General features: G+C 41.6%; 1 pseudogene; it reads left to right on the forward strand.

The window, feature by feature from the left end:
* The first annotated feature begins 6828 nt into the window (after window positions 1–6828).
* Window positions 6829–8556, forward strand: LOC129651768 (60S ribosomal protein L7-like; annotated as a pseudogene).
* The last annotated feature ends 916 nt before the right edge of the window (window positions 8557–9472 follow it).

Here is a 9472-nt window from a genome sequence, read left to right on the forward strand (position 1 = left end):
AAAAAACCTACAACGTATATGACATACAAGTAGTATGATTTCCTTAATATACAAAGAGCTTGTATAATTGAATAAGAAAGAAAACTAACAACCCAATAGAAAATGGATAAAGATCATGAGCAGGCTTCTTCATAGGAAACATAAATGTCTAGAAAAGATTTGAAAACCTGTTCAACTTTATTAAAAGCAAGTATGCAAATAAAAAGAATATTTTCACCTCTCAATGGGCAGAAATCAAAACTTTATAGTACAGAATGTTGGTAATAACATGTAGGTACTCTCTCAAAATATTCTTTAAAGTACTAAGGGTATAGTTTCTTTAAAGAGCAATGCAAATTCTCAAAATCTATAATAAAGAAATAACAGAAATTTTATCATGAGCTTGTATACAGGGATATATGGAAGGACGTACACTGACATATTCTGAAATACCAAATGAGTTATTGTTGTCGTTTAGTCGTTCAGTCGTGTCCAACTCTTTGCAACCCCATGGACTGCAGCACACCAGGCTTCCATGTCCATCTTCTGGAACTTGCTCAAACTCATGTTCATTGAGTCAGTGATGCCATCCAACCATCTCATCCTGTCATACCCTTCTCCTCCTGCCTTCAATCTTTCCCAAAATCAGGGTCTTCTCTAATGAGTCAGCTCTTTACATCAGGTGGCCAAAGTACTGTAGCTTCAGCTACAGCATCAGTCCTTCCAATGAATATTCAGGACTGATTTCCTTTAGGATGGACTGGTTGGATCTCCTTGCAGTCCAAGGGACTCTCAAGAGTCTTCTCCAACACCACAGTTCAAAAGCATCAATCCTTCAACACTCAGCTTTCTTTATAGTCCAACTCTCACATCCATACATGACTACTGAAAAAACCATAGCTTTGACTATATGGACCTTTAGCAAAGTGATGTCTTTGCTTTTTAATATGCTGTCTAGGTTTGTCATGGCTTTTCTTCCAAAGAGCAAGTGTCTTTCAATTTCATGGCTGTAGTCCCCACCCACAGTGATTTTGGAAAATAAAGAAAATGAAGTCCATCACTGTCTCCATCGTTTCTCCATCTATTTGCCATCAAGTGATGAGACTGGATGCCATGATCTTCAATTTTTGAATGTTGAGTTTTAAGCCAGTTTTTTCACTCTGCTCTTTCACCTTTATCAAGAGGGTCTTTAGTTCCTTCTGCCATAAGGGTGATGTCATCTGCATATCTGAGGTTACTGATATTTCTCCCAGCAATCTTGATTTCAGCTTATGCTTCATCCAGCCCAGCATTTCACATGATGTACTCTGCATATAAGTTAAATAAACAGGGCCTCATCTTCAGGACTGCTGCTGCTAAGTCACGTCAGTCGTGTCCAACTCTGTGCGACCCCATAGATAGCAGCCCACCAGTCTCTGCTGTCCCTGGGATTCTCCAGGCAAGAACACTGGAGTGTGTTGCCATTTCCTTCTCCAATGCATGAAAGTGAAAAGTGAAAGTGAAGTCGCTCAGTCATGTCCAACTCATCGACCCCATGGACTGAAGCCTACCAGGCTCCTCCGTCCATGGGATTTTCCAGGCAAGAGTACTGGAGTGGGTTGCCATTGACTAGTGCCCTTAGAAAAAGAAAAAAATGAAAGCTTGCTTCCTTCTATCTCTGCTTTCTGCCGCATAAGGATACAAGGAAGTGACAGCATCCTCTGAAAGCCAGGAAAATGGCCTTCCCCAAGAAAATGACCTCAGTCTGCCACTCTGTTCTAGGGCTTTCTGGCCTCTAGAACTGTGATAAATAAATGTCGTTTAAGCTACCAGTCTATGGGGATTCATTGCAACAGCCTGAGTAAGACAGGTACATAAAGAGATGCAACAACAGAATACTATACAGCTACTATAAAGAATACTATACTCCTACTATAAGACTCTATAAGTAGATCTCTATGTACTAAAATTTTAACTGCTATATCCTTTTATATTCACAGTTTTTGATTCTTTATGAAAGGTATTAATATTTAGGATTCCCTTGGTGGTCCAGGAGTTACGAATCCACCTTCCAATGCAGGGGACACTGGTTTGATTCCTGGTTGGGGAACTAAGATCCAATGTGCCCTGGGGCAACAAAGCCTGTACATTGCATTGAGTGAACCTGTGTGCTCTAAAGCCAGTGTTCCACAGCAAGCAAAGCCTGTGTCCTACAACTAGAGAGGCCCGTGCACCACAAGGAGAAGCCCACACACTGCATCTAGAGAAAACCCCCATCCACCACAATGAAGACCCAGCACAGCCAAAATGTTTTTAAAAGGTATTAATGTTAAGAAAATAGCACAAATTGAGCCAGCTTCTGTATTAAGTCTGCTTGTAACCCCTAATAGAAAGTGGATGATTTTGTCCCTGTCCCCTGGGAACATTTGACAATGCCTGGAAACAGTTGCTACTGGTACTGAGTGGGCAGAGAACAGGGATTACGCTAAACAGTGTACAATCTACAGGACAACACCCACACACCAAGAATTATGCCCCAAATGCCAATTGTATGGAGTCTGAGAAACCCTGTTTAGGAGCAATACACAACAAAAGGCCAACAAGTTGTTAGCTTTTCCATTCCCACTGAATTCCCGTTTACAGTCATCTATTTTAGTCCTCTTGCTCTCCATCTGAGTAATCACACAGATGAAGATGTAGGTCTCTTTTTGTTTTTAATTCTTGTACCCACCCCATCTGCAAGCATTACACGTTACCCTGGATCTATGAGCCAGAAGCTCTGAACAGGACATGCCATGAGTATAGACGAGTTTATTAGACCAACCTCTTAAAAAGGTAAGCAAGGAGTCAGTGAACCACAAGCAAAAGCATGATTATCAATAAGGCCTCTGTCTAGCTACCAAGGCCTTATGTTGACTGTATGGTTAATTTAGTGCTTTCCTCAAGGGTGATCTCTTTTAAAAGGGCTCCCTTTAAGTCTAGAAGGGCATCAGGAGGGAAAGAGGAGGTGAGGAGACCAAGCATCTTCTCCATCTTGGGACCAGTAATAACACAGGACACAAGTGAACCTGCCATTTCCACTTCTTCCCCTTTCCCCTTAGTAATATATTCATCTGCAAAGGAAACTCTTTCATATGTCAATTTTTAAAAATAAATTTCTCAAATGAAAGAACAAAGATTGAATACTAAAAGATTAAAAAAAAATAAACAGTACAAAGGGTAGAAGTCAGAATAGCGTTTTTAAAACGTTTGTAGGAGAAGCCTTGATAAATAGCTTGTCTTCATCTTGGCACATATTACATTACCCATCCAGGCTGTGAGTTACACTCCTTTCTGCTTGGAGGTTCAGAAAACATCTGTCCTAGTCTGCCACAGACCAGCCTTGCTGGTGAATCTCTCTTGCTATGTAATACCAAAAACTAGGACCGGAAACTGATGCCTTGGGATGGTATGAGGGCAAAAGGTCGATCAGGGACATCTTGTGACTAAACAATTCAACTCCAAGTGGTTTGGTGCGATGGTTAACTTTACATGGCAGCTTGGCTAACTTAAGGGGTGCTCATATATTTGGCAAATATTATTTCTACATGTGTCTGTGAGGGTGTTTCCAGATGAAATTAACATTCGAATCCATGGATCCAGTAAAGTAAATTGCTCTCCTCAATGTGGTGGACATCATCCAATCCCTTGAGGGCCCAAAAAGGCAGAAAAAGGAAAAATTTGACCTTTCATGCCTGAGGGTGGACATGATCTTCTTCTGCCTCATAACTTCATATTTTCAGGTCTTTGAACTTGGGTTGAATTATATTACAGAATTCCTGGGTCTCCAGCTTGCAGTTGGCATATTTCAACCTCCATAACTATTAATACATGAGCCAATTCCTTATAATATATATCTATGATTTATTCTATATCTGTCTATCTCTCCTACCAGTTCTATTTCTCTAGAAAACTCTGACTAATACAGTTGGCTAACTCCTGAATCCCCAGTCCCCAGTACAATACTTGGCATGGAGAAGATATTCAATAAATATTTAATGAATATATTCACTAATAAATAAACAAATCACAATCAACTATTGAGAAAATATTCATTTTCCCATTTTACAAATGAAAGAACCAAAGGAATTTAAGAATTTTGCCCCAAATTACAGAATTTCTAATGGACTAAGTCAGTTCATGAGCTTTATTTTAAGGAGTTTGATTCCAACACATTGTTTTTTTTTTTTAATGTTTATTTATTTCTTTGGCTGTAGCCATACTGTAGTTGGGTCATAGCTGCAACACGCAGGATCATTGTTGGGGTGCACAGACTCTCCAGCTGTAACGTACTGGCTCAGTTGCTCAGCGGCATGTGGGATTTTAGTTCTCCGACCAGGGATCAAGCCCCTGTCCCCTGCAATACTAGGTGGATTCTTAACCACTGGACCACCAGGGAAGGAAGTCCCTCAATACACCTTGAATGGGCTAAAGAATGATCTGGCTGGGGCATGATTCACACAAATGATTGTCAGCATAGATGACAGTAGATAGTTTGGGAAGGACCACGTTCAGCAAAATCAAACATGTTTCTTTACCATAGGCCTCATCAGAGCTTTTTGTATGACAATACACAGCAGAAACAGAATGTAATGTTTCCCAAGCCTAACGGAGGAGCATATTTTGGGTAAAACATGAAGCAGCTTTGTGCAGTACTTTTTATAAGTATAAGGTAAGCATTTTGCCTCTCTTGTCCTAGCTACCTGATTGAATGAAGGCCAAGATGGAGAAATCATCTCACCTCATCTGCAGAACAAACACCCTGGTGAGGCAGCTGTTCACCACCAACTGGGTACAAGAAACCAATAGAACATTTTCAGAATGAGCAGAATGAGGACCTAACGCCATGCTTACTCAACTAACCAACAGCAAAAAAAAAAAAAAAAAAATTGCCTGTGGTTATTTCAACCCTACTCAGGAACAGAACCACTTTCTGGGAGGCTGTGAAGTGCCAGAATGCGTGTTCATCATCATACTCACACTTGCAGTCAGAGAACTTGATCAGATACATATGCACAAAGAAGGCTGGAGTAATCACTCTCCTATCTGCCTTCAATGAAGAAATATGATAGGAAGTACATTCAATATGCTGCCAAGACGATCACCCACAGAACCTTATCAAGAAATATATGGGGATTGTCTGTGGCCTAATTCTTTCTTCTTTGCTATGTGCATGGACCATCTTTTATGAGACAGGAACATGAAACTAATATAATGTCTGCGTGCCTTCTTCCTACTTGGCCCTAGGACTGTCAAGAAAATGGGAAGTCCTATTCCAAGATGCATATATTAATTTTAAAGTCAGAACAAAAAAATGGTTTCTGATCAATCAACAAATGTAGATCAAATTAGTTCATAGGTTTTCTTTTCTGTTTTTAATTTTGATAGGATTAACAGATATGTCCCTTCAACAAAAGAGTTGTTTTCAGATGTTACATCATGATGCTATATAGTCTTTGGAGGAAAATATTTGAGGAACAGTCATCTAGCTATCTATAGCAAACCTGTAGATGACCTAGATATACAAATTCACGGGAGAAGAAGAGTAATCTTCAAAAGTAGTACCAAGGAAACATCTCAGAATAGTAAGAGGTTATGAGATTCAGAGCCCTAATTCAATCATACCTAGTACAGCATGGTGGTTTACAACACAAATAGGGAGCCAGACTTGGAACTTAGTTTTGTTATTTAGAGATAAATAATATTCTGAGGTTTCCCTAATGGTCCAGGAGTTGAGAATCCACCCTCCAATGCCGGGAACACAGGCTTAATCCCTGGTGTGGGAAGATTTCACATGCCACGGGGCAACCAAGCCCTTGAACCCAACTACTAAGGCCATGCTCTAGAGCCCATGCAACACAACTAGAGAAGTCTGTGAATTGCACTGAGAAGCCCCCTCGCACCACAACTAGGGAAAGCCCACATGCCACAACAAAGACCCAGCGTGGCCAAAAACTAAAGTAATGATAATAATAAAAGAAATAGTTACATTCTGATAGTTATATAACCTTGAACAAATTATTTAAGCATTCTGTGCCTCAGTTTCCCTTCTGCAAAATGGGGTAAAAGTAATATCTACCTTAGTTGATTATGAAGACCCAGCATATGTAAAATATGTAGAACCAGTGCTTGGTGCAAAGTTAGTTTTCCATGCATGTTGACAATAACTAGTATTACCAACTACAAGACCATGAAAAGTCAGTTCACTTCTGTAAGTCTCATTTTCTCCTTCTTTAAATTGAAACAATCATAATGCTAGCACAATATTAGAGTGAAGAACAAATAAGACAAGATACAGATGTTAAAGTATACAACATCATCTCACAAAGGTAAGGTGATTATTCTCCTGCTATCATACAGTCGTTCTTTTTTCCCTCTCAGTGGAAGGTATTTCTTTTTCATCCCAGGCTTCAGATTTCCTCACTGGACACTGACCTTTCCAGTGTACAAAGCAGGTACACTCTTTGTCTGTGGAGGAACCCTTGGCCCATCATCAGTCCTTTCCATCCCAGTGAATGTCACATCTGCCACCATCAAATGTCCAGAGTCAGAAAGTGGGGTGCTCCCATGACTACTCAGTCTCAAGACCTCATCAACTTAGCTGAGCAACCTCTCTTCGTGTGTCCACCTGCAAGAGGGAGACCTAATCGTCCACTTCTCCATGTCTATAGTTACCATCTTTAGTCATGTCACCATCATTTCTTGCCAGTGATAGCCTCCATACTTCCACTTCCACATTGTATGATCCAATTCATTTCATGTTCCCCAATACAGATGAACAAAGCTTTTAAAAATGTAACTCCAGCCTCTTTCCCAGCTGGAACCTTGGAGAGTGCAGAAGAGAAGAAAAAAAAGGTTCCTGGTGTGCCAGAAACCCTTAAGAAAAAGCAAAAGAATTTCGCAGAGCTTAAGATCAAGTGCCTGAGAAAGAAGTTTTCCCAAAAGATGCTTCGAAAGGGAAGGAGGAAGCTTATCTATGAAAAAGCTAAGCATTACCACAAGGAAAACAGACAGATGTACAGAACTGAAATTCGAATGGCTAGGATGGCATGAAAAGCTGGCAACTTCTATGTACTCATGGAACCCAAATTGGCATTTGTCATGAGGATCAGAGGTATCAACGGTGTGAGCCCAAAGGTTTGAAAGGTGCTGCAGCTCCTTCGCCTCTGGCAGATCTTCAATGGCATCTTTGTGAAGCTCAACAAGGCATCAATTAACATGCTAAGAATTGTGGAGTCATACATTGCATCAGTTGAGTTCAGTTCAGTTTAGTCGCTCAGTCGTGTCCGACTCTTTGCGACCCCATGAATCACAGCAATCCAGGAGTCCCTGTCCATCACCCACTCCCGAAGTTCACTCAAACTCATGTCCATTGAGTCGGTGATACCATCCAGCCATCTCATCCTCTGTCGTCCCCTTCTCCTCCTGTCCCCCAATCCCTCCCAGCATCAGAGTCTTTTTCAATGAGTCAACTCTTTGCATGAAGTGGCCAAAGTACTGGAGTTTCAGCTTTGGCATCAGTCCTTCCAATGCACAACCAGGACTGATCTCCTTTAGAATGGACTGGTTTGATCTCCTTGCAGTCCAAGGGACTCTCAAGAGTCTTCTCCAATACCACAGTTCAAAAGCATCCATTCTTCAGTGCTCAGCTTTCTTCACAGTTCAACTCTCACATCCATACATGACCAGTGGAAAAACCATAGCCTTGACTAGATGGGCCTTTGTTGGCAAAGTAATGTCTCTGCTTTTGAATATGCTATCTAGGTTGGTCATAAGTTTCCTTCCAAGGAGTAAGCATCTTTTAATTTCATGGCTGCAATCACCATCTGTAATTTTGGAGCCCCAAAAAATAAAGTCTAACACTGTTTCCACTGTTTCCCTATCTATTTCCCATGAAGTGTTGGGACCAGATGCCATGATCTTAGTTTTCTGAATGTTGAGCTGCTGCTGCTGCTGCTGCTGCTAAGTCGCTTCAGTCATGTCTGACTCTGTGCAACCCCATAAACAGCAGCCCACTAGGCTCCTCTGTCCCTGGGATTCTCCAAGCAAGAATACTGGAGTGAGTTGCCATTTCCTTCTCCAACGCATAAAAGTGAAAAGTGAAAGTGAAGTCGCTCAGTCATGCCCGACTCTTAGCGACCCCATGGACTGGAGACTACCAGGCTCCTCCGTCCATGGGATTCTCCAGGCAAGAGTACTGGAGTGGGGTGCCATTGCCTTCTCTGGAATGTTGAGCTGGGGGTACCCAAATCTGAAGTCTGTAAATGAATTGATCTACAAGCGTGGTTATGGCAAAATCAACAAAAGTGAATTGCCCCGACAGACAACGCACTGATTGCTCCATCTCTTGGGAAATACGGAATCATCTGCACGGAGGATCTGATTCATGAGATCTATACCATTGGAAAACATTTCAAAGAAGCAAACAACTTCCTATGGCCCTTTAAATTGTCTTTTCCATGAACTGGAATGAAGAAAAAGACCATTCATTTTGTAGAAGGTGGAGATGCTGGCAACAGGGAAGACCAGATCAACAGGCTTATTAGAAGGATTAACTAAGGTATCTACCAGGATTATTTTTGTAATCTGGTCAGTTAATAAACAATTGAAACAAACAAACAAACAAAAATGTAATTCCAATCATGTCTCTTCTCAGCTCTGAATCCAACGATGGCTTCCCATTCTCATTTCCCTTTCTAGGACCTGGTCCTCACAAGGGCCCTGACTACTTCAAAAGTTCACCCCATACCATTCCAGTCTCCCCAATTCCCACTCTGGTCACCATCTTACCTCTGTACCCTGTCCCACAGGTCAGGTCACCCCTGTCCTATAGGTCTTTCTCAGTGACCTGGATACACTTAAGCTCTGCTCCACCTCAGGACCTTCGTCCTTGCAGTCCCCTCCCCTTGGCTCTTTAAATGGCTGGTTCTTTTGTGTCCTCCACATCTCAATTCAGATTTCTTGTCCTTAGAGAGACCTTTCCTGATCACTCCAAATGTCCTTTTGCATAGTATTCATCCCAAAGAGATATTATGAAGTGAGAAATGCCTTCAGAACAGCACTTGGCACATTAAGAAGAACACATTAAAAATTGGAACCATCATCACCATCACCATCCATCTCTATCATGGCAGCCTGTTAAGCTGCATGGAAAACACTGCCAAAGGGTGTGACTGTGGTATGTGTTTGCTTACTTGTACTTTGTCTACCCAGTTGTTAGTTCCATCAGGCTTACACCTTGCCAGTTTTGTTTTCTGGCGCATCCCCACTCCACAGTAAACCACCAGCCACAGAGCGAGCTCTGGGATTTTCGCTGAAAAAAAAAAAAAAAAAAATGAATGGAAGTGAGTCTCTATTGGCTGTCAAATGGGTTCAAACTGCCGAATCCCCAGCGGGACCCAGAGCAGTGTCACTCGCGGGGCAATTTGACATCAGGACGCGGGGAGCTCCACTGCGCATGCTCCAAGGGCACATT

This window comes from Bubalus kerabau, chromosome 4 (assembly GCF_029407905.1).
Source record: "Bubalus kerabau isolate K-KA32 ecotype Philippines breed swamp buffalo chromosome 4, PCC_UOA_SB_1v2, whole genome shotgun sequence".
NCBI classification, from domain to species: domain Eukaryota; kingdom Metazoa; phylum Chordata; class Mammalia; order Artiodactyla; family Bovidae; genus Bubalus; species Bubalus kerabau.